The 25,869-nt window shown below is 40.4% G+C and overlaps 1 protein-coding gene across 1 annotated transcript in view; it reads left to right on the forward strand.

Annotated features, from left to right (window-relative positions):
• The first annotated feature begins 1,117 nt into the window (after positions 1-1,117).
• The window catches only part of basp1 (brain abundant, membrane attached signal protein 1), a 47,758-nt gene continuing 23,006 nt past the window's right edge, over positions 1,118-25,869 (forward strand). The window contains exon 1 of the mRNA XM_078934409.1: positions 1,118-1,249. The gene's annotated coding sequence lies outside the window, so the exon portion shown is untranslated. The remainder of the gene's footprint in view (positions 1,250-25,869) is intronic.

A 25,869-nucleotide genomic window follows, 5' to 3' on the forward strand; every position in this document is an offset into this window, starting at 1 on the left:
CATTCAAATAGGTCTGCATGTGAGTGTGTGAACCCCACCTTCGCCCAACAGTAGCTGGGATAGGCTCCAGCAGCCCCATGACACCAAAAAGGATTAAGCAGCTTCAGAAAAAAGGTGAATGAATGGCTTTCTCTAGAATTATTTTAGGTTTTATTTGTAAAGTTATCTTCGTCTACCTCCATTATTATAAATTTAATTATAGATTATTTAAAACTATGAAACCACAAACATTGACATTATAAAGGTTTCATGAAAAGGGGAGACTCAAGCCATTCAGGGCTATTCTTGCTGCAAAAATTGAGTTTCATTTATAAACATTGCCATCTAGTGACCAACTGTAGGTACTGCATACAAGAAAAAAACTGGAATCCCAAACTAAATTATTATCTGTAATTCATGAGAAACGTCTTGAAAATCACAAGTAATTGACTTTTAAATTTAAAACCACGTTTTTATAATTTGGGTGTAAAAAATGTCACATCTTAGTTGCCTGCAGAGGTTCATTACCAGCTTTACGAGCCTGGAGAATCAAGATCCTGCAGATAATTTTCTGCACTGCTAACTGTAAAACACACATGTCACACACATGATCAGGTTTCTGCACTGGCTGCTGGATCAGTTCTTCTGGTCTCCATCTTACAGTCACACCAACCTCAGCTTCCTGTTCTGCTGCTTATGTCAACACAATAAAAATCGACTTTTCTTTTTTGCAGCAGAAACATTTTTTCAGCGTCTATCTGTAGGTAGCGTCGGATATAAGGCGTCGAGATGACTTCCTCTCATAAGTTCCTCTCAAAGCATCACAGACCAACAGGTCCTCCAGTGACGGGCTGCGGGGGGCAGGGGGCGCGCGAAGGCAACGAACGCGCTGTCAGGATCTCAGTTTATGTCCGGAAAAATATGAAGGGAAACAACTTCCGGACTTTTTGTATGACAAGTGTAATTTTTTTTAATGAAACTGAAAACCAGGAATTTATTTTCGGTAGGAGTTGGTAGAGGAACATGCCGCCGTGAAAACCCTGAACGCACCACGCATCTGTCGAGCATCTTCAGGAAATCACGGACACGCTCAAACACGCACGCCGGAACAGTGTTTAGCACAGCGCCCGCGCGTGCACGGAGCCGCACCGTCAAGCAAGCACGAGCTGCTGCGCGCGCGGAAGAGCCGCAAAAAAAGGGGGGGAAACGCAGCCACCGCGAGTGGAGACCGCGAGGAGAGCAGCGCGAGCGCAGGGAATTGGTGTGCACGGTAAGAGCGCTCCTTCTTTACATTCATGTTCTTACTGCTTTCTTCCTTTTCTTTAAAAAACACAGGTTTTTCTTTTTGTTTGAGCTGGTGTGTTTATAACGCGCGCGTGAATGGAGGCACGAGACAAATGTTCTAAGGTTAAAAAAAACAACTAAAAGGGTTTCAAAATGTGAAAAAAGAACACCATTTTATTTTAACAACCCATTTTTCCTTTTGAGCGCGTGCTCACAAAGGGGTGTGTACCGCTAGCGTGCACGCGCTCACGTTTTCCCCACTTTTTCCTCAGAAAAAGGACTTTTGACTTCCTAACGCACGCTGTCATCAATCATCGATCACTGATAGAGAGTTTCCGCGCGCTCCCCGTCTGATGAGGGGGTGTGAGGAGCCCTTTTTATGGGGTTTTGTCAGAATTCTCATCCATAGAAGGCGGGAGCGCGCCTGAGTCCACGCGGCTTCTTCTAGCTGTCATTTCTCACATCTAATCATTTCTTTTTGATGTTTTCTCTGCGATTGCAACCAAGAGGGAAAAAGGGGAGTTTGGGATGACAAGAGGAGGAGGAGGAGGAGGAGGAGGAGGAGGAGGAGAAAGGGGTGTGATGGAGGACCGAGGGTGCACGTGCATTCTCCCCTCCTCTTTTTCTCGCCCCGCGCCTCGAGCTCATTTATGTTTTTTTTCTTTTCCTCATAGACAGATTTTTCCCCCTACTGCGGAGTCAAACTTTATCAGCCACCCTCATCTTTCTCCCCCTCTTCATCCTCCGACACCTTCATTGTCCGGTCCTTTGTTCACCGCGGGGCGCATGCGCACTGGCTGTAGGGTGTGGATGGGAGAGATGCCACCTTGACTATCAATGATGGAGGAGAGAACAAAAAACAGGATGGAAGAGGCTCATTTCAGTGTAAACTGGATTTTACTCCAAAATGAAAAAAAAAGATGAGCAATAATAAAATGCTCCTGGCGCGCGAATTTTTTTGAATTGGTGCACAAGCGCTGCATGAACCTGGTCAGATTTATTGTGTGCGTGCACGCGCGCACGTATCGGTGGGGGTGCATTTAAAATGATTTATGGAGGATACTTTATATAAATCAAAAGATTTACTTTTTTTATTGACATCTGTAGCTTTTTCCTCTGTTAGAGCCATAAAGTGAGAAATTATCTGCTTTGGTTTTTGCACATCTATATTTCTTTTTTTTTTTAAATCACCCCACAACCTCAGTGAATTAGTGCATTCCTGTGTCTGCCTATATAAGGCTGTTATAAATGAACATTTTTGCATTAAGCTCCTTAAAATCGAAAATGTTCAACCCATATAACTGTTGCTGAGTTGATCCTTGCATGATATAAAGTGGAGGACTCATTAGAAAAATGTAGCATTTTTTATTTGATCAAATTTCTAGGACATTATTTTAAGATGCCATTTGGTTGATTTTTATTATTTTTTCTGCTATTTTATTCTTAACCTAATCTATTTTGCGATCATGATCCTTTTATGACTTTATTTAACTCTTAAAAATTGTCCGATTTAAATAAGGCTGGGTGTTTTTATATCTGGGAGTCTTGTGTCCAATCAATGACTGTACATGAGAACCGGACTGAGTGACCCCTCCATGTGCATGTTCCAAACAGGAAGTACCCGCTGGTTCCAAAAGTCCAAAATGCCATAGACGCCTATAACTCAGTCATTCTGTTAACCATTCTTGCTGTGACACTTTTTTTTTAACTTATCCTAATTTTTTTCACATTTTTTTTCTGTAGTAAAAGTTACTTAAGTTATAAACTGACCAATCAGATGCATCAATAAAAGTATGTGGTTTCACATCCAACGTTCGAAACCTTTGACAGATTTTGTGTAGTCCGATTTTAAGTGGTAGGGGTGTGGACTTCCAACAAGCTCACTCCTGATTGGTTGTTCCAGAACGACTCGGCCCAATCGCTGCTTACTCACATCTACTGTGACATCACACTCACTCGCTCCAGGTCTCTTATACAGTCAAAGATCCAACTGGAAATACAGCAAAGTGAGATGTGAGAGAAGCAGCAAACAGCTTTTCTGCTGATCGATCAGTAAAGCATCAACTCATCAGCTTGACCTCTGACCCATTTCTTCAGGGTTTTTCCTTCATTTAAGAGAAAACCTGTTCATCCCAACTGTGGTTGCAGAGAAACTTCCTCCTGATTGGTTGGTTGGGAGGGTTGGGTTTTCTTTACATGTTCAAATGAAAGAGTTCCTCCCACAAAACAGCACGCTGTAACCTTTAGCATTCCAGAAAAATGGTTTTTGTGATCAGTTTTACTGGTGTTTCGTAAAATATGTGAACGATTTGGTTTTGGCTTCATGTGGAAGATCATATTTTTATAACCACTAAAAATCTGCTAAAGCTTCCTTCAGTTTATTACTTTTTGATGTTATGTGTCTGTAGATGAAGCTGACCAAAGCAGAAATGAAAGTGATCCTTCCAGAAAAGCTGCCTAAAGTTCTTTTGCTGTTATGTCCCACTTGTTAGTGTGGGTTAGAACCTGTGTGGTGAATTTCATCATTCTGTTGTGACTTTTCTGAACTTTTGGTTGAAATGTTCAATTGGAACCAATGGGTTTATATAACAGGAAGTATTTGTGGTTTATTCCATTCAGACAGAAAAAAAAAGAAAAATCACAATTTCTGATGATTTAGATTGTATTAATAGATCATATAAATGGGATTTGTCGGAAGATTTTGACAAAAGTGCTGAAAACCATAAGAAAAAAGTGTTAGCTTTTCATTTCTGGACCGCCAGCTCCAACAGAACCACGTAGAACTTTGGTATTAAATTCCACATGCGGCAGAACTTCTATCATTTGATCCTTGAGCATCGTTATCAGGTCATTTAGCTTGATAAAAACTCCATAAATGACGCCTTTGCTGATTTCAGCTCTTTGAATTTTTTGCAGTAATGGTCTATTAAAATAGTTGCCATGGTAACCACTCTGGCATGGCGATCAGTGTTAGGTCTAGTTCATTCATCTGGCCGCACACAGACTAACAGTAACTTGATGAGGAGTCTCGACGGTGACTCATCGCTTCTGCAGCAGCGGTAAAGCGAGGCTCCGCCTCCGCCTTCCTCCACCCGTCTCATACCTCCTTAACTCTGGGCCAAAGTGAGAGCCTTATAGGGGCAATTCAACCTGCTAACCTGTAACTTTTTAATACAAACACCCCCAAAAAGGAAAATATGATGTTAAAGTTCCACACACGCTTTTGTCACCTCAGGACATTTGAGTCTATTTTTGGTGAGTTTGCAGCATTTCCTGCTCTATTTGAAGGTGTGAAATGATGCACAAGATGCTTTTAGCTAAAAGAAGCCACGAGGCAACAGCTTTCAGGGTTAAAAAAAAAAAAAAGCTTGTTCTCCTGTAACTGAGCCAGTGTTACACGTACTTCCTCTAAAATATTTATACCCTCCATCACACGACAATAAAACATCGTTCTGTCACCAAAAAATGTTTAAGGTTTTTAAAGTCCGAGCACAGAGAAATGACATCAGTTTGTTATAAGTTATTTCTCCACAGTTGTGATATTCTCTATAGTACTGTCATGTCCATATTGAGCTGAAATCTACTGAGGATTGTCCAGAAATGGACCAAATGTTGCACAAAGTAACCATGAAACTGCTCTATTGTTTTTTGTGTTTGATATTAAGAAGAGTTAGTTGTTCAAGTGTTTTTAATTAAACATGTTCGCCACTCAAACTGCAAAAGAAAACCAGGAAAATGAAAACACACGGATGATCATATGTTAACCCTTGTGCTATCCTAGGCACTTTAGCATTGGGAGTTGGGTCATCTAGACCCACTAGACAGTGCTCTGAACCTTTTTTCTTCAATGATTTGTGATCTTCACTGGTGTCCATGGATTACATGAAATCTTTCCACCTTTATCCACCTTTGTCATGGTAGGGAGAAAACATCAATGTAAGGGGGGGGGTGGTGTCATAGGATAGCACCATGGTTAAGGGTCCGTTTCAGTGCAGTTTTTAACCCGTCACCAATGGCAACGTCACCGGTAACACCTATAAAACGCACATTGACCTATCGCAACTCTTTGACCGCTTTTTACCCAATTAACCGACCTTCAACATATTCCGAGACGGAGAAAAGCGGGTTTGCGCCGATATGCCGCGAGTGAAAAATGTTTGAGAAACCAGGATGTAAGCTTATTTATGTCGTATAATCAGAGCATCTTTGCATTGGACTAAGCTTTGTAACGAAGTAGTTTCTCTGTGAAAGGAAGTCTTCATGAATGCCTTCACATTTCTGCTTTGACCAAAAAAAGCTTGAGTCCATGTTGGCTGGCGACTCAACTCTGCTTCTCGCCGAATGTTGCTCATTTTAAACAGATATACCACCAAAACTTTGTCTCAGAAAATCAAAAAAACCCAAGCGTCCTCGCTTTCGAAGTAAAGTTTTATCGAGAACAAGATGTAGCCAAAATGGCTAGTTGGCGTTGGCTTTGCTACAAAATGACGGAACCTTTTAGCACCAGAGCTAACATTCTTTTGACTACCGTGACTCTTCAACCGCCTACCAAATTACCATAATTCCAACAGATTCTGGAGAGGAGATAAGCAGCTCTGTGTTGATTTGCAACGCTTTACAGCAGTGAATGGTTTACACATTCAATCGTTGTGTCCGAATTTCCACCCTGACCCCTAACTACTAAAAAACGAGATAGAGCGGCGCTATGTAGTGCCGTGAATTTTAAAAGCAATTCGGACTCCATGCTCACTACTTCTTTTTTTAAAATGGCGGATATGACGTCATCGATTTTATGAAGTGAAAATCTAATCAATATGGGTATTTTGCGACGATCATTTATGAGTCCTCTCTCTTTTGAAGATAAAAATGTTGATGGTTTATTATAATAATACATTTAAATACATTTTTTTGGTAAAATAAATGTTCTGACACAATGCATTGTGGTCTATATTCGCCGATCTAGTGTGCATCAATGCACACTGGTTTCCATGGCACTCGGTTTTGGAATTGTAGATCCAGACAGCACTAGAAATGGCGAATGCACTATATAGTGCACTATGTAGGGGTTAGGGTGGGAATTCGGACAGACCTAATGATCCTGTCACAGAGAAAAGCATCTTTGTGTTTTATATGCAACTCTTACTGTAATGTGTTGCATACTGGCACAATGCTAATACGACGAGCCTCTTTGTTTCTGCGTCAGAATCAGCAGATTAACGTGGATCTGAATGGTCAAAGAAGTACAGTATTTCAAAGAGACTTTCTTATTTAGACGCCACCGGTGACATCTCTGGTGTTAAAAGATCTATACCATAATTTAGCAATCAATTTAACGATCATTGAAGACGATCATTAAAGTTTAGCCACATTACATTTAATGTGCGCGATTCTTTCAGTCATTTCCTGTTTACATTGGTAAATAAGGAACTAATTTAAAAAAAAAGTTGGAATAAAAAAATGCATTGTGGGGGGGAAAAGAGGATATGTTAGCTACTCTAGCCTTTTGTGTGCTTTTATCTTTATTTGTAAAGTTTATTTGAAGTCATCCTGAGCGGCAAAAGCTAAAAAAAGGATTCATAGCAGCTCAGAGTTTGGCTACCAGCAGAGGAAAATGTTGTTCTGCTTCAAATTTCTTGACGAACTGGGGTGAAACTGGAGCTGATTGACATCTGTGGCGTTCAGATGTGGTTAGCCGAAGCTGCTGGCTTTACTGATCTTTCACTGTCCATGTCAGGAATGAGGAAGTCAAAGGTTTTACTTTCCTCACTGAGGAAGCCGGACTTTGTCTGAAATGACTCTAAACTTCTTTTTTTTGGCTTCATTTTGGTGTCAAAGTGCAGCAGAACAAAGACGGATCAGGAAGAAGGCCTTAAGTGACCAATCCAACCCCGTTTATCGTCTTTCAAGCTGTCACATTCTCACCCAGAGCTGTCACAGTCACCTCAGTGAAGTCCTCTTTTGCCCCCCCCTTGGCTCAAAAGAGTCACCCCTACTTTTTTCTCAAGCATAAAGCTTTTTTTTGAGAGTTTTACTTCTGCAGCAAAGGAAGGTAGAAGTGTGGAGTCCGCTTTGATGCCGCTGCGGCGCGTCCATCGCCAGAACAATCTGTCACATCGCCGTTCGTCTTCCAGAAAATTACAGCTCAAACCAACAGCGACATGACTATCAGATCTGTACCGCGGTGGGGAGGGAATGAACTCAGAAAACTCATTCCTCCTCTGCGCTGAATCCCAAATCCACTCAGTCGCCCTTTAATCAGTTGGCTGGGGCAGATAACGGGCGACCCCATAGCCTGACCCCGTGTTCGAGGAGGAGGCTGATTTCTTCCTGAATGTGCAGCAGATGGTCACAGTTCTGGCTTTTTCACAGCCAATCCACACCAGGCTTTGCTCACAAATCCAAATCTATGCAAATATCTGCCTTTTGGCACACGACTATTTCAGCCTCTTATTCCCATTTTCGGGATTCAGCGTCATTCAAACCTACAGAAATTTGTGGCAATCGTGTTTTGAGGTTATTTCTCCTGTTAGATGCAGGACTCAATTATTAACAGCATAGGTTTTTCGGATTTGGGGATGCAGTGTGAATTATAGATCAGAGGGAAGCTCTTCTCAGCTCACAGAGACGACAGAAAAGCCATTTTGTTTCCACAGGAGACGATCCAGTCACAGCCCAATCCCAGAGTTTCCGCCGCTTTTCCAGGTGACCAGTGAAGGAATTAGTTTCTCATTTGACAGAAAGATAAAAAAGTTGGAACAGGTTTTATGCAATAGACGATGTAGTGCAATGTTCCCACGCGATGTTGCGGTTCAACTTTTGCATTCTCGTTTGCATTCTCGCTGTTTCACAGATTTTTTTTCAGGGCGTTCTTGTATTTTGTTCTTGTCAATCAATCTCACAAATCTTCAATTGTGATCAAATCTTTGTTTTATATTCTCCAATACTGGACTTAGTTTTCTACGAAAGTTTGAACTTTGAGAGTTTAAACGAAATAAAAAAAGTGTGAAAATGTTTATCTGAGAAAAGTGTGTCTACTGAGGAGTTTTCCAGCTGTCAAACATCTGTAACCCTACATCACAGATTTCACCTGTTCTACTGCATAAGCATGTAGAAGCAGTAAAAAAAGGTTTTTTACGTCTTTATCTTTACCGGTAATTATAAAAAATCTGCATTTTTTGTCATCACCTTGAGCATCATCCAATCAGAAAGCTGCTGAACAGTGGCAGCCAATTGAAGGAGGCCAAGGGGAGGAGCAACTTGTAAACTAGCTCTCACCAATTACATTTAGAGATTTAAAGATGCTGAAAATAGTGTTTTTTGCTGTTTTTCTAATGATAGAGGAAATAAAAAAAGACAATTAAGCTTAATATTTGGATATTTCTTTATTTAAATCGTAAGGCTGTAGGAAAAAGATCGTATTTGTGACGTAGAAAATATGCTGGGCGGGGCCACAAGCTCTCTGCTCCGCTCCATTCTGATGCGTCCACGACTAGATCCATGTCCGACTCTGTGTTCCTCGTCTGAGCTGGAATCTGGCTCCAAACTGTACAGCTCCAACGTTGCTCGCCGTTTTTGTTGCACCGCTAATGTTAGGCTGGAGTGGGAGGGGCTGTAAGCTAGTGGGAGAGAGTGTATTTTTTTTTTTTTCCAAAAAACAAGAGACGGGAGTGAGTGTAAATAGAGAGCTAAGAGTCAAAGAGGGTTGCTTTGCCACAACAAAACTCAGAGGTGAAATTCGAAAGAACTCCTGCCGCTCTGCAGAAACTATGTCCTAGAAAAGCCAACAGGTTTTTGAATACGATGAAAAACAGCAGCATAATCCTAATCAAAAGACCACTAAGAATGATTTTAAAATAGATCAAAATTGTATTAATCATGACCTATTTTAGAATAATTTTAGAATCTAACATAGGTCATTTTAATTATGATAATTGGTATCTGAATAAAACTTTCTACATTTTTATATTCTGGTTTTATGGTTCTTTCTGGTTCAGCGGCAAAAAAAGAGGATGAATTTCTCTAAATTTTTTAAAATAAAATCCTGCAGATTCCTAACTCATCGGTTCTTCAGCTATCTTGGTTAGAAATCCTGCTTCTGTGGTTCGATTATGAAGAATCCAGCATCAATGGTGTTTGTCTCAGACATCTTTCTTTGTGTGCGTTTGCTTTCTCCCTCCTCCTGTCTCTAAATTGGTACCAACACTGGTCTGGAAATAACGAGGCGCTGTAGCAGAGTTTTGGACTCTTAGGTGTTTGGCCTCGCCCGCCTTTGTGCTGCAGTCCCAGATCTGTCAGCTCCCATCAACACGGAGAGACTGAGGAGGGGAGCAGAACTGCAACAATATCTCTGGCTGGATTTTTCTCTCCTGTAATGTGAGGCGTAATCAAGGGCCTGTCAGAAACACTCAGCGGTGTGTGGGCGGCGTGCAATGGCGAGAAGTCACTGGATAGGCGGGTTTTGAGCCCACACTTACAGTAATGAACTGTTTTCCTGAAAACTGAACACGCTGGTGTTCTTAAATTTGATATTTGACAGGATCCGGTAGGTAGCTCGGGCAAGTTTTTATTTGTAATTATAATACGTTTTTTATCTACTGAATTGATTTATTTTATTCTAAAATAAAAAAAGGTGAAGGGATGTTGCAGAATGACCAACGATGAGCGTGCTGTTGCCTCTATTGTGCTGAATAATCGTTGTCCTGCATCTTCTCCCCACTGGCTCCTTTTCCGGGTCAGTGGGAGTTCACAGTCCACTTTGTCCCACGTCCTCGCCTGGCCCGCCACTCAGCATGGCCGACCCCTTCCTGTCTAACCCTCCCAGGCTAACTTTTTGGCTGGAGACAGCAAACGGCCGCCACATCCAATTTAGATCCTGGCTGCGGGATGAAGACGTGCCGGTGTCAGGGGTCAGACGCAGCGCTGAGAGGTGCTGCTCGATCCAGACGAGACAGACTCGTCCAGAAGATGACCGTTCTTTTGGAGCGGGGTTCCCTTAAAGCAGGACTGTCAAACTCATTTTCACTGAGGGCCACATCAGCATAGTGTCTGTCCTCAAAGGGCCAGATATAACTTATACATGTAACTAAATGCAATGAAAAATAAATGTAACTACTCCTTTATGTTATATAACTCATTATTTATTTACTATAACTTTTTAAAGTGACAATTACAGTTGCATAGAAAACATATATTTGCTTGTTATTCTAGCATAAATCCTTTTAAATTTGATTCTGTCAGGTTTGGTTATATGGACAGTGTTTAAGTCCAAATGTATAGTTGCCCAATCCGATATTTCAAGTCCAATTCCCCCTAGATATGAATAAATACACACCAATTTTTTATTTTTTATTTTAAGAAATAAAATCTTTTATGCTCTTGCAGACCACATAAAATGACATGGAGGGCCACATTTGGCCCCCGGGCCTTGAGTTTGACACATGTGCCATAAGGCTTCATGAAGAACCAATAGATCATCAGGGATGCGGCTTGCAGGTGGAGAAGCTCAAAGAGTGCATGTGACTAAAGCTTTACTGATTTTTTCTATTAATAGAGAAATGACATTAAAATTGTGACACAAATCTTTGATGCAAAAAGCTGCAAGATCTTTTATTTCAAATAGCAAAAGACGCTCTGGCGTGTGTATGCTGCCGAGTGTTGGCGCCTCTGAAGTCACTGGGTTTGCTGGCAGCAGGAACTTGAGGACAGATATTCTGAGGAGAGAAATGCAGAGCTGGGGGGGGGCTGCCTGTCTGCTCGGCGTGGGCAGTAGCTCTCAGCCGGAGCTGTTTCTACGCTCATCTGCAGCCTCATTGAAACGTCTCAGAGAGTCTTCGCCCTTCTTCACGCACCACGACTGACGGGAGAAGAAGATTTGGAAGATGATTCTGGGTGAGGTACTTTACGTTTTCATGCGCAGTCGGATCTCACGAGGAAAAGCGGATCATGAACATCAAGCAAAAATCCCCAGGAAGCAGCAAAGGGTTGTTGCCCACCATTCTCAGGGCTCACAAGCAAGAAGGGGAAGGATCTGGTTTGAGCAGACAGCTTGGATCTCACCTCTCACTGATTCAAGACGACATGCTTAATGTCTAGTTAAACTGTAGCACAGCGGAGATGACCGTCATGGGTCATTGACACCAAGAGTTTGAGGCCATGTGGCGCTAAATCAAAGGTCAAAACCTTCAGTTACTGTTTGGTTTTCCTAACTCCAAGGCCAGATCATAATTCATTCCTTAACGCAGCCCCTCTCCATGCCGCCACCATTTAGCCCTCCAAGCAGGGAGTCTTGGAATAATAGTGTCTGCAAATCGAGACATTACTACCATTTCTACCATGGGGCTTGTGGGTATTTCAGGAATAAAGTCCTTACTGTAGGAAATCCTTGTTTGCGGCAAATTGGCCAAAATTCAGAAATTAATTGAAACTAAGAGCAACTGGGAACATGAGTTGGCTCCAAGCTGCTTCGAAAGTCCCGTTCTGTTGAGATATTGATTGATGCTGGACCGCGTCTGGCTCCAGCTCGGGGCCTCAGGGACCCACGCAGACAGATGGAAAGGAGGTCGTGTGGGACGCCGGAGGAGCAGAGCTGCTCGCGGTGGCCCAGCACTGCAGTGCTATTGATTGACACGAGAGATAGAAGGCGAGCTGACGGAGAGAAAAGACACACTGTGCTCAGGAACCGTCCTCGGGCGGTGCTGGGTGGGGGGCCAGGTGAAGCTGACATCCTCACCTGACATCGGCAGATTACTCGGCAGTGGTCTTGCTGTCGTCGGACAATTCCGCCAGGAAACAGCTAAGCAGTAATTAGAATGAACCCTTCCTCAATTACTCAACCTGTCACAGACTTGGACTGCGGTCTGCCGGAACGTCTGCCGTATCAACACTCCTGTTTTCACTGTTGGAGACATTTTCCCGGCGCCTGCTTGCTCACATTGAGCCATTAGGTCAAAGTCGTAGACACTAAACCTCTGTGACGGCAAACGTTCAGTCAAGAGTTTGTAACCACATAAAACAAAACACTCAATGGGGGCGGAGTTCCAAACCACTGCAGGCGAGGGAACCAGCAGCAGGCAATCATGCAAACCAAAGACATGAAGTGAGGAACAAAAGTAATTACGTCGTGTTCTGGTGCTGCGTTTGCCGTTCGCAGGGAAATGATAATGCTAATGCGATTACCCCCTGCTGGGAGTGAGGCCTGAGCGCAAACACAGATCCACGCTTGATCAGGAGCTACTCCAGTGTCAGCGATGTCGACTCACACATCCCAGTGTTTCAGTGAATGTGTCAACTGGAGGAGGAAGTTCAGCACACATGTAGGGCTGCGAATCATTGGTAACAGACACTGTGGGAAGCAACATCTGTCATTTCAAAGTCCCACTCCGATCATCTTTTGATCTCTTTTAAAAGCGTTTCCAGTGGTCTTTTAATCATGATTATGCCATTTTTTACTTGACAAAATCAAAAAACGTGTCGTTTTCTAGGACATAGTTTCTGCAGAGCAGCAGGAGTTTCATAGAAATTCATCCAGTGTGCCCTCCCGCTAGCTTTCAACCCTCACACCCCCAACCTAACATTATTGGTGCAAAAAAAATGCTGAGCAATAAAGGGTAAATACACCTCCACGTCAGCTGGAATCTCCCTTTTGGGGTTGTGTTCTTGTTTCTGTTTGGAGGGAATTCGTTCCTCCAGAATTCAACACCTCACGGTGTCGTCCAGCAAAACATTTGGACTACTTTGGTTTAGATTTAAGAAAGTTTTGACGCTTTCAGATTCAATTTATGAATGACATCGATCGGTGTGCGGAGAAAACTAGATCAGTAGAAATCTAAAAAAAATAGAATCATGAAGACTGGAAGGACAAAAATACAGAATGTCAGAGCAACTAGCAGAAACGGTGGTAGTATGATGGTATGGGGCTAGAACTGTAATTTCTGTTCTTTGCTGGACAATCTGAATGAGTGTTCTTCATCAGACCAGAACCATAGTCCAAAGTCATCAGCAAATCCTCCTTTGAAAATCACCTTTGCCAAAAAGTAGCTGTGATGGGCTCCAGCGACTCTTGACCAGGAACAAGCGGGTTAAAAAAATGGATGGATGGGTTTCAGAGTGTTCTGGAAATGTCTGGACTCTACTCTGACTAAAATTTATTTTCCTTAAATGAATACTTTGTCATCCAAAAGGTGCATTGAGTAAATAAATATGACCAATGTGAGGTTAAAATAAAGTTTTACCGTTGGATCCAGTCAACATCAGTTTGTATAGTTTGAGTGAGACACAAAGTTCTAGTACAGCACCAGCAGTGACAAGGACATCTGTGTGGGACGGCTTCTGCACTGACTTCCTCCATCTCCATAAAACATTCATTCTAATGCTGGCTCCATTTCCCTTCATTTTTTCAGGACAGATAGCTTCACGTCAGTCAAGTCTAACTAGGTTTTCAGAGTCAAAGCAACACTTTCCTCCAAGCCTTTAGTCATATCGCGCTTTAATTCTGCCCTCCAGCCATAAAAAAAAATACGTTATCAGATTTTAATTTTCCTTTGTTTATGCGCTGTGCAGTAAATCGGGCTTCCACCCGCTGATGAGCTGTAAATTTCCAACATTCATGACACACACGTGAGATAAGCCGCTCCATGACACGCCAAACCAGCGCCAACCCTGAGCAGGGATGGGATGGACTGGAGGTGCCAATCATTCCGTCTCCAAACTGTCGTGGCAGCCACCTCCATCTTCCTCTCCTTACAAACCCTACGCCCCTCCCCGGCATCCATCAAAACATGCTGTGAGGACGAGAGGCTTGGGGGGCTGTCATGGACGTCTCTTGCCCGCTGGTGCAGAATTCAAAGGCGGGGGTCCGGGTGCACGTTTTCAGAGGAACCCACCCTAAAGTGAATCCAGCACGTCAAATCACGTCATGTTTGCACACAGCACCAGCGTTAAAGGGTGTTTCATCAACTGGACCGCCGTCAGGAGGACAGAGGTTTGTGTGCTCAGCTGTGTTTGCATTTTCTGTACGGCGGCTTTGTTCTGCACATTATTTGAATACTTTCCCTTTATGGTGCATTTTGCTGCTCACACAGAACAAACACATACCTGAGTATGTGGGCAGGGAAGAGACGAGGAAGTGCCAGGCGCTGCTTTCATGCTTTACTGCTTAAAGAAATAATTTATTAAATGCTTCTGAAAATAAGAATGGAGGTCAGCATAATATATATATGAAAAAAACTGTTACCAGACGTCATGCCAAATGTAAAGATAAAAACAAACAACTTTCTGGCAAAATCTGGTGAAGTTGACAGGTTGAAAGAACTTGACTACCTGTAGCATCACTCTGATGATTGATTGTTTTTGTACAGATGAGGTTAGATCTGTTGTAGAACTACCTGTAATGCTACACTCACACCTGGCCTGAAAACGCACATTTGACTGACCGCTTTCAATGAAAAGTTCACGTTAACGCATGTTTATACGGGTTTCAGGCTTTTGCATTCAAAACCCACGTGTCCAAGCGCCACTACACAAATTTGGGCTCTCCGTAGAAAATGCGGGGTGACCGTGCAGGCGTCAAAAGTTGAATCAATTGAACTTGGACCAGTCAGGGACTCGGTAGTGCATATGGATGGCGTCCTTCTCAAAACATGGAAGTACCAACCGTTTAAATATTCATCGTGAAGGAGAATTTAATATTTGCAGTTTGTGCCAGAATTAAAGGACACCAAGTCTTTCATTTATCGTAATTGAGCTTTGAAAGAAAAAAAAGCCGGAGCCAAGATGTGTGAGATTTGCACCATTTTGACATTTTGCACAAAGGTAGCGACAGTCTAATGTGAACACCATATGATAAAAGCGCAAACAAAACCCATGTTTAGCGCATATACAAATGTTCTGTATCTGTAGAAAAGAAATTGTCAGTCTGTACAGAGATTTTGTAGTTTTAGAAGAAAATTGTGACTCCATTAAACAGTTTTTCTACAGTGATGAAACGGCTTTACAGATACACACATTTACACACATTTCTTTTTACAGGTACAGAACATTTTAACGGACGGACAATTTTTCTCTACAAATCCTAAAATGTTTTACAGACACACAAATCTCTTATTACAAGTACACGAAACCTTTTTACAGATGGACAATACTTTTTGCAACAAATCTATTGTCATAAATGCAACTGGTTCTTTTTTCTATTCATGACAGTTTAGTGTGCAAATTTAAGGGTTTTTCCTTATACTAAACATATGAAAGTAGGGCTGCACGATATGAGGAAAACTTGCGATATGCGATATTAGTGATCAATATTGCAATGGCGATATAACTTGCGAGACATGAGCAAACAGTAAAACAACCAAAAAACATCAATTCCATTTAACTGCGACAGTTGAATTTAAATAAGAGTCTAAACAACTTAAGTTCTACTCCAACTGACCCTAGTCCACATAGGAGGCGAACATCTAACATAAAAAGCTCCATCCAATTGGTCAACAACGTGAAAGGGTCCAATTGATTGGTCAAATGCTTGAATGGATTTAATTGATTTGTTAAATATTTCAAGCTAACATAGGATTGTTTTAGCACATTTAAGGTAACCATTTATTACAATTTCCACCATGTTTTGTGATATGTGCATATTGCACAGCTTGATATGGCGATAACGATAAATATGCGGTTTGTTGTGCATTGTAGGAAAATGTAGCTTAGACTGGCCCGCATTTGGTCTTAGCGAGGTTGGTCATGAGACTGTAAGAGCTGTGGCCTGCCAGAACTGTCCGACTGACCACGGCCTCCATAAACATCATCAGATATGAACTTTTTTTTTTTTTTACACTTTTCTTTCTTTATTTTTGACGATACACACTTAAAAATGCATGACGTTTAAGTTGGCAGTCACACAGCAGTAAACTGTAGCAGGGTTCAATTGCAGAAACATCAGGACTTTCAGGACCAAAGAACAAAGCTGACTGTCTGAAGACAGAAATGAACAACCCAGCTGTGAAAACTGTTAAAGCTTTACAGCACATCCTCAAACTGAAGATTTTTGAAGACTTGATTTCCGTTCAATGTTTTGTGGTTTTCCATTTGCATTGAGATCCGGAAGGATATTCCATATAATCCATCTCAGCTAACGCATTCTGTTAAAAAGTACATCAAATAATTCATGATTGATGTAGATCTGAGAGCTCCCAGCACTTGGAGGCGTCATCAGTTGATGTGGACTCGCTCTTCATCGTGGGCTGCTTTGTTCCTCTTTGAAGCAGAGATCTTGCATTAATAACTGGTTTCATAAATAAATGGCTTTGGCAGATGCGTCCGGATGAAAACACGGTGGCGTTTTGGCGGTTTTCTGTAGCTTTTCTAATTGAGATGATTCAGGGCGCCTTTGACAGACTGAGTGGACTGCAGTGCACAGCGTGATTTAGGGCCTCCATGAGCTTTCAGGGGATTGGCAGCATCCAGAGCACTCGAAGGATAAGCCTGCCCTGTTCATCACTGATCTCCATCCAGATTTTAGTCTGATACTGGTTTGTTCTGGAGTTACAACAATTTGGGCTTTGTTGATACCTGATAGCTAACGTCTCTGTTACAAATAATAAAATGTAAAAAAAATGAATGCTAGATGTTTAAAAGACGTATTATCCAAATTTTTCTGCACTCCAGACGTCAGCTTCAAATAAACATTTCTAAGCTTTTCTTCTGTTGCTTTTGTTTTGAAAAAAAAATAAAAAATGTGTAATTGCTCCTAATCTTAGATTATGAACTGAGAAGCTCCGGCTTTTAGGAAATTGTGACATGTAACTGCACAAGTGGAAAACTGCAGCAAATTGAAAACCAAAAAAAAAAAAAAAACTCCAAAGGCCTGATACGGAGCCAAGAACAAGTCTGTTTGGGCTGTTTGTCTTCAGCAGCAACAAAATAGGAATTAGTTTGAAAAATGTATTTAAGCGACTATGAGAAGATATAAATATCCCCACCCAAAATTTAGTGATTTCATGGGTTCAATAGAAGTAGATATTTTTCTTTCACTTTTATTCTCTATAGAGATGAACATGCTTTTAACCATTTACGTTAGACTTTTGTCAGTTTTAGCCATTTTTTTCTAAAATTATGTTCTTAATGCTGGTTGACTGGAGCGAATTTTGTCCTTTTCCTGAATCTCCATCCATCAGGTTTCTAAAACACTACTGAGCAACAAAATTTCATAAAGTTACGTGATCATCTTTCAGGTCCTGAACGGGGCCGACTTTAATATCATGTTCATGTTAGAAAACAATCCCGTCATCAGATAATGCTGAAAAATACAAAGCTCCACAAAACAAAAACAAAAAACAGCAAACAGAACAAGACCAAAAACTACAGCACTCAACCCCACATTGGGTCTTTTCCTCCTGATTTAGTCCAATGTTTAGTTTTCATTTATTAGTTTTTTAGTTGATAGCCATGTTTATTATTTGAATCTGGTATCATAAATGTGAGTTCATGCTAGATTCATAAAAACTCAAATAGAAGGTGGTGTTTTGCAGTTTTTTTCTCCATACACACATAGCGACTGCTTCTTAAATCCTAGCGTCTACTTTTGCACCCTCAGATAAAGAAGCGATGACTTTTTCGATAAGAGGAAATCTATCAGCGTCCTAAATCCTCGGCCTTTAGCACTCCTGTTTATGTCCTCTTCCTGCGCCGCGGCCTTCAGCGGTCAGATGTGAATGATGGGTTTCTGTTTTTCACGCCGGGACGATCTGATGCTCTGAGGTTCCTGTGTGTGGTGGCTGTGGTTCACAGAGCTTCCTCTGTTCAAGATGAAGTTGTTGGTGCTTTTCAGACACGTCAAACTTGGTTTCTTAATCTGTAGCTCAGCGCGGTGACGTGTGACCCTGCAGTTACGATAACACGCGTGTCTTCCTGTTGCTCAATGTTGTCCCAAAGCCAACACAGCTTAGACCCCTGGCCTCAGCCTTTTCAGATGAATCCAAACATTTAATATCAGAGAAAAAGCTCTCAGCCCTTTGCACCTTTAAAGAACAATTGTCACCAAGTGGATGAAAACAACAACAATGCAGGAAGAAAATGTGTGATATTAGTGAGCAATATTGCAAAGAAGATATAACTTCAGATACATGAACAAATAGCAAAACAACAAATGCATCATTTCCAATTCACTGCAACAATGTTTTTTAGATAAAAGTAAACTTAATGATACTGCAAGTCATGTCAATAGGAGACAAGTAAGAATTTGTATGTAGATGAAACCCAGCAGAGAACAAGTATCTAAGACTTTGTGGGATTCTTGCCTTAGTGAAATGAGAGCCAAATTCTTTTTTCAATAAACCTTTACAAACAAGAGTCTCCTGTCAGAAAAAAAAACCCAGTAAAGGAGCTTGTTTGATGGATTTTTTTAAAAGCTCCATGTGGAAAAATCCTATTGGTAATAAGTGATTGTGTTTTCAGGAGAAAACCTCCCACTTTGTATGAACTGGATCCACTTTCTATTCCCAGAGATCTGTGATTTCCCGCAGGCTTTGCGGCTATTTCAGAACCAGCGGTTTGCGAGCATCCAGATACGTGGAATTTTCACGTGGGGGTGGAAAAATGCTAATTTGAGCTGCTCTTTTGCTTTGCGCACTAATTTCATCAATTGCTCATCCCATAAAGAGAACCAATGTTCCTGTTAAGATGTTGAAGACTTCCTTCGTTGAAATTTCCCTTGTACAGGAGTTTAAAAGCTAAAATTGTCAAGACTTTTACATTTGTGAAATGCAGCAAGAAACACACAGGGAGGACAGATAGATGAGAGCATTTCTGTGAAAGAAAATGTCCAGTTTTTGTGGAGAAATATGGACAACAAGCCTGCAGCCAACATCCTTTGGTCAAATTCCCATGAAATTTGCAGTTCTTTTAAAAAAACTTTTTTTTATTTTTTTATTTCGTCTCTCAAAGACAAGCAGCTTTCAAACTAAAGCATGTCAGATGCTGGAATTCACTTCATCATGGTTGCATATTTTGTCAACTGTTTCTGTTCTAAGAAAACATAAAAACTGAAAGAAATGATGGTGGGTTACGCACGTAGAAGTTTTAATAAAGAAGTAGTGAACGCATGCAGCTGCAACCTACTTTCAGACTGGTATATTTTAGTTTTTTTATTCAGCTTTACTGTGCAGCAAATCTGTACATTTATAAACAACAACTTTCAACTTTTCAGTTAATTTAAAAAATAACTTTTACGATTTCTTACTTACTGTTGGCCGACATTGTAAAACAGTTCTACCTTTATTCAAAGGTCAGTTAAAGCTGAATAAACCTGCAAGGTGTAAAATAAACAAAATTATAATTAAAAAAACGTAACTCACTAAATATCAGTGTAGGCTCTGTGTAGGTGAATTCTTGTCATTACCTAAGAATAAAACGATGTGACATAATTAGCAAATCCACAAATTCTGAAGAAAAACATTAATCAGTTTAAGTCTTCAAGCCAAAGGTGTTCATGAGATGCAGTGATTTTAATTTATTTATTACTATTTTGGATTAGATAATTACACACAATTATTCGGAAATATCTATTTTTGATTTTTTTTAACCACATCAACTTTAAAAGAAGCAGAGAGACATTTTCTTTGATGTTTTTTCTATAACAGTTGAGTTTTTAGCAAAATCACACTTTCATTAATATGTATGGATAAGCTTTTGATTTGCCTTCTTGTATGACTTTGTAAATCTAATTTTAAATCTATGTAACCTTTAGAAATCCAATACAGCTAGGTGCAAGACAACAATTAGTCAAATTGATTAATTTTTTAAAACATCGATTTATCAAGTTCCTAAATTAATTTCACTTTTAATTTATTTGGTGATTTCCTTACTTTCTTTCTTTTTTTTTGGAAAGAAAATCTTTTAATGACTTTATAAACAAATAATACCCAAATAAATGTTACTAATGCGAGTTTAAATTGGTGACTTGGCTTATTTAAAACCAAACAAAATTAGTTTAGGGCCAAAATTTCACAAATAAATCTAAATTTAACAAATTAGTCTTACTCAGATAGAAAATAGTATTAAATTCTAAACATGTTAATATATCAATTCTTTATGGCTCTAGGGTATACAAAAAGAAGAGAAATGGTTCTCATATTTAAATAAACAGACGGGAGCTAGCTAGAATCCTGTTAGCGTTAACGCGCTAACACAACAGCATAAAAAATCACTTTACTGTAAGGCCTCGAACCTTTTTATTTGAGCTACGCTATTTATGTAACAATTGGACAACTATACAATAGTGTGCAACACAAAAACATGCAGAGAGGAAACAAAACACAATTTTAGTTCCACCTGTGGCTTAACAACTGCCTCCTGTGTTTGCATTTACATTCAAAGTTCATAAATGAGGTGACATCTATGATATAAACACATTTTCATTGTTGATTTTATGGGTTAAGCTCTTAAACTATAGTTTTATTAGACAAAAGTTTGTTTTTGTACCATCAAGCTAGCAATAAGGTTAACCAAATGTCTGTTTTTACTGGGGAGGTTATCTTCTCTGTTTGTCTGGGTAAAAAATACCATAAGAGATACCTAACCTCACTTTACAGTTTTTTTTCTATGTCTGCAGAGCGTTAGTCATCTCTGTGGTTCAGAGTGACCTGGCTTATCTTTGCTTTACTCAGGGAAAGAATTCCAAACTGTGGGAAGCCAAAGACAGTAGAGTACCAAGTCTTTCATCTTGCCAAGGTCTTTGAGTCATCTCAAGCACATTAGGGGTTTTTATTATTGTTTGACCTCCACTTTCTGTACTGCTGCTGGCAGACAAAGCTGTTTTCCCTCTGTTACTAAAAGCCCAAACCTGAAAGGTGGTACAGATCTGTTGTGGTCATGGTATGACATTTACATAGGCAAGGCAAGTTTATTTGTATAGCACAATTCGTACACAAAGTAATTCAAGGTGCTTCACAAAACAGAAAAATGCATTAAAATCACAATACATCATAGAAATAATCAACGTAAAATTTACTTTAAAAGAAAAGAAAAAAAAAAAAAAAAAAACATAGTGAGTGGGAATAGAGTGGATGACGAAGGAAAGCCTTTCTAGACCAAAGCAGAATGGCAAAAAGATGTTGGAATAAAGTTCTGGGGATAATGAATGAATGAATGAATGAATGAATGAATGAATGTTTAGCGTAATATCATGTGTTAAATGTGTGGGAGGAAAGGCTGCTGTCTCAGTGTTCTGCTCACTAGTATTGGAGCCGGTTATTAATTTTGTAGTACCAAATTTGGCATTAATGTACCTTAGGATCTCCTCGTAATTTAAGCTGCAAGTAGTTTGGACACACCTTCTCATTCAAAGAGTTTTCTTTATTTTCATGACTATGAAAATTGTAGATTCACACTGAAGGCATCAAAACTGTGAATTAACACGTGGAATTATATACATATTAAAAAAGTGTGAAACAACTGAAAATATGTCATATTGTAGGTTCTTCAAAGTAGCCACCTTTGGCTTTGATTACTGCTTTGCACACTCTTGGCATTCTCTTGATGAGCTTCTAGAGGTAGAAGGTAGAGTGTATAAGACCCAAGACCAAAGAGAAGGAGATCTTCTTCATTCAGACCCCCACCGTTACCATGGAAACTTGGCATGCTCATCAGTTCCTGGGTGTCTTAGATGTGTTGCGTTGGCTGTGACTCACCCATGAAGTTGTGCAGTCAGCTGTCTAGCTGTCTGCAGGACACAGCAATGAGATCCGTGGTGATTCTCATCATGAGTAAATCACCCCCTAAACGAATCCTGAAGCGGCTTCATGATCAGATTTGCTGAGTCAGACTTTTGCTGGATCTTTTTTTTTCTTTTTAAAGAAAAGAAGGGTCTGAACAGGAATGAGTTGTCATCTCTTCCTTATTCAGTTTTTTTAGTGGCGAGTCATTGAAGAGTCATTGAAGATGACCTGCTGCTTCATAAGTGAAACCAGAAGTAAGTTTTTCTTGTTTACTGGAAGGGACTTCCTCCCTGTGGCATCTGGTTAAACATGTTCTTCTTTGCTGGTGTTCCTCTAAATAAGTGATGACTCAGAGCCACCTGGGGCTTTGGATTATCAGGAGGTTCAGCAACAGAAAAATCGGCCACTTGTTGAGATTTCATTCATTTCTGGAGTTTTTTCATTTAACTTATGACTCATAAAGGCCTTTTTAAATTTAAGTTACTTGCCGTATTTCATCAGTTAACCCAATCTATTCTTTCTCTAAATCTTTTTCAACTTTAAGGATGTAAGAAAAGTGAAGTTTTAGTTTTTGGACCGAATGATTTTAGTGGACTGTCCCCAGTGGTTTTGGGTCCTTTGACTGGCTTTTTAAAACCAACTGTTTCTAACTTGGGTTTTAAATTGGACAGTGATTTTAAACGGGCTCAGCAAATAAGCTCAATGCTGATGTCAAGCTTTTTAAATCTTCGCCAAGGCTTGCTGCTTGTAAAGGTAAAACCGTTCTTAACAGCTGCACATTTTGAAACGGTAATCCAGTTCATCAGGTCCCAGATGGATTACTGTAATTCTCTTTATTTTGGACTCAGCCAGTCGTCTCTCTCACTTCTCCAACATGTTCAAAATGCAGCTGCCTGTCTCCTGGTTGGAGGACGTATGAGAGACCACATAATGCCGATTTTAGCAGCACTCCACTGGCTGCCTGTGCATTTTAGGGATTGTTGCCCTCCTAGCCCGGTGCCTCAGATCAGCTGATCCGCTGCTTCTGGAGGTACCGAGGTCCAGACGGAAGCTCAGAGGGGGCAAAGCTTTTGCTGTCGCTGCTCCAAAGCTTTGGAACACTTTGCTGCTGCCCATAAGAGAAGCTCCATCAGTGCCCATTTTAAAAACCTGTTTGAAAACGCATTTTTATGCTCTGGCTTTTAATCCAACATAAGACTTCTGTTATTTTAGTTTTCTTGTTATTGTTTCATCTCCTTATAATTAATCTTGTGTTTTAACGTGTTTTAGTGTTTGTTTTCTTTTATTTCTTGTGTTTCGCACTTTGTGTCAACTGCTGTTGTATAAAAGTGCTATATAAACAAAGTTGAGTTGAGTTAATTATCCTCTTTGTCTTAAAATAACCTTACAGTAGCCTAAAAATAAACCTTTTCTTCCATGAGCCTCACAGCACTTATTGCCAGGAGCTAAAGCTCAACCATTTCATCAACTGAATCCTTTAACATCAGAGTTGATTAACAAAAAAAGTCAATGAATTGACGAATATGTTAAAATATGTACACTGTGATGAACAGCTAAACAGTAACACAGGAAACTGTGGTTTTCCATTTTCAGTATGGTTCTTACATCTTTAAAAAGCATTACAATTATGAGAATTACCTCTATAAAGCTATGGACACACCCAACATTTGATGCGCGTTCAAGGAACCGCTACACACAGGTTTTTTTGAATACATGTGTAGCCCATGGTGTTCACACTGGAAAAGCAGCCAAAGCCGCTTACTACCGCATGACCCCTCCCTATAGTTAGAAAAAGGTTTGGTCGGAAATGTCAAAGTAGTACAAATCTGGTGAATCTTGGTCCAGGCCTTTGCTTTCACGGCTCTATTCCATTATATGAAAGACTTGGTGTCATAGAATTCCAGCTGGGCACAAACCCTAATTACTAATTTGTCCTCCATAATCAATTTTCAAACAATTGACATTTTCGTGATTTGATAGGAACGCCATTGACTTGTCCCTTCCAAATCCAAGTCCCTGATTGGTCAAAGTTTGACCTGGCTTAACTTTCATTCAGTGGCCAAACGTTTTGTACGTCGAGCCTGAAATCGGTCATAGGAACTTGTGTGGTTACACATGGAGACGAGAGTTTTGAACGTGGAAGCATTGGAAGTGGGCGCTTTTCTCTGCATCAGAATGTGCTGAAATTCTGTTAAATGTATGAACAGTAGTTATTAGAATGTCAACAAAGGAGCTAAAGGTCAAAGTTTTATCATTGGTCCAAATATAGAGTTACAAATATTTCATGCAATGGAAACTTTTCTGGTAATTTGTCTTTTGACCAAAACGTAACCTGATACTTTCCCGTTCTTCTGGTTTTTCAGATAATTCCCTCCTTGTCAATCCAAGTTTTCAAAATACTGTCATGACTCACTTTGTAAAAAGTGTTTAAAAGTAGTTGTACCATTTTTGTAACACTGAATGTTTGGAAGGAAAGGCATTGGAAACGTTCTGGTGTGTTTGTGCTGCAGGTACAGACTTCCAGGTCTTATCTGGGAATGACTGAGGACCTCTGCTTCCCTTTTCTCCTCAGTGCTGGCTGGCTGCTCAAGTTTATGTTTTGTGAGGAAGAGCCTGTTTTGTTTTCTTAATGGCAACCTTCAGGCCTATGTGTGTGTTTGTGTGCTTTAGCCAGAGCGAAACTGCAGTCTGGTCAGAGGTTGCACATTTCTCAGACACACTGTGCTCATTTGTCAATAGTAAACTGTTTGTGTGTCTGTGTGTGTGTCTTCACACACTTAAGCTCTCAGTTGTGCTTCTGAAAAGACCTTCTATGAGTTTTTTTAAAAAGTACACTTTTCCTTGAGGTGTTTATTAATCCTGTAACGCTGGCCCCCACCTCAGATGACAGATTCCCTCAAGCCTGCTTTCAGTGAAAGGGCTGGGCACTTCCAACAAGCTCACTCCTGATTGGCCACAGTAGTTACCATAGAAATACAGGTTCAGACAGACTCAGACTAATCACTGCTCACTAATCATGTCTGGCTCCAAATGGGGGTGTCCGCATTCGGAGAAAAACGGCGACTGAATTTACTTCATTTCATTGGATTGTTGTGGGTGACGCCACACTCGCTCGTCCCAGCTCTCTTATAGTCAAAGGGTGTACCCCACCTTCGCCCAACGGATGGGCGGTCTTTGGGACTCAGCAGAACCGATACAGCATAACGATGCCGCAGGGATGTATGTGACGTCTGTGGAAATAAGCAGGCAGTCCCATCACATTAAAGTCACATGTTCAATTAATATTGCCTATAAATGTATTAAATAACACAAACCCTTTGTGCTTTATCATATCATGGGACGCATACGTTTTGGTAGATGGTGATCTGTGGAAAGAAGATGGTGAATCAGACTACATCCGATCTCTTTGGTTTTTGACCATGGTCTAAAGTTTTTTCAGCAACGGGTCACAGTGGGGAAGTTGGCCTCTGCTTCTCATTGGTAACTGATTTATGGTGTTGATCTAAGGCAGGAACATTTATCAAACTCGTGGGTGAATCAGATCAGACTTCCTGTTAGAGAAATAGTTAATCCATAACAAGTTTTAAATGACGCGGCTCGTACTGAATGTTCCTGTGAGATCAAACCAAAACTGTTTTTCAGTTTAGATGCTGCCTAATCTCATTTTTTGGTCATTATTTGCTGATTTAGCTGTTTTACTTTTTTATGGCTCAATAAAGAGGATGTCATTATTAAGCTGGACTGTACAGCCCTTATATAAAAAGCCTTTACTATTATGAGGTCTTTCCTCTTTGTTTATTTAACGTAATGTGATCTCCTTCAGGCCCTCGAGCAAGGTTATTATAGTTAATGAAAACGAACGAAAAAACTAAAACTAGAACTGAAAAAACCTTTTCGTTAACTG

This window comes from Oryzias latipes, chromosome 17 (genome assembly GCF_053564925.1).
Source record: "Oryzias latipes strain Hd-rR chromosome 17, Olatipes_Hd-rR_3.1".
NCBI lineage: Eukaryota > Metazoa > Chordata > Actinopteri > Beloniformes > Adrianichthyidae > Oryzias > Oryzias latipes.